Here is a 252-nt window from a genome sequence, read left to right on the forward strand (position 1 = left end):
GTCGGCGGCGCCAGCAGCAACGGTCCTCCCCATCATTTGTTATTTAAATTTCAATTTATTTTCTTTGCTTCTGATGCCTTTAGCTGCAGAAGCTGCGATAGGAACAGACGGCTGCTCGATACGCAGCAGCAGCAGCAGCAGCGGCAGCAGCTGCAGCAGCAGTAACGGCGGCAGCAACAGCAGCAGCAGCAGCTGCAGCAGCAGGGCCTAGCAGCGGGGCCTGAACAGATTAAATGCTGCAGCAGCAAGCTT

At 55.6% G+C, this 252-nt stretch overlaps 1 protein-coding gene across 1 annotated transcript in view; it reads right to left on the reverse strand.

The window, feature by feature from the left end:
* The window catches only part of EMH_0008980 (uncharacterized protein), a gene marked incomplete at both ends in the record, with an annotated part of 4,985 nt that overhangs the window by 1,713 nt on the left and 3,020 nt on the right, over window positions 1–252 (reverse strand). The gene's annotated exons all lie outside the window — the stretch shown is intronic.

Source organism: Eimeria mitis, genomic scaffold, assembly GCF_000499745.2.
Source record: "Eimeria mitis Houghton genomic scaffold, Emh_scaff350, whole genome shotgun sequence".
Classification (NCBI taxonomy): domain Eukaryota; phylum Apicomplexa; class Conoidasida; order Eucoccidiorida; family Eimeriidae; genus Eimeria; species Eimeria mitis.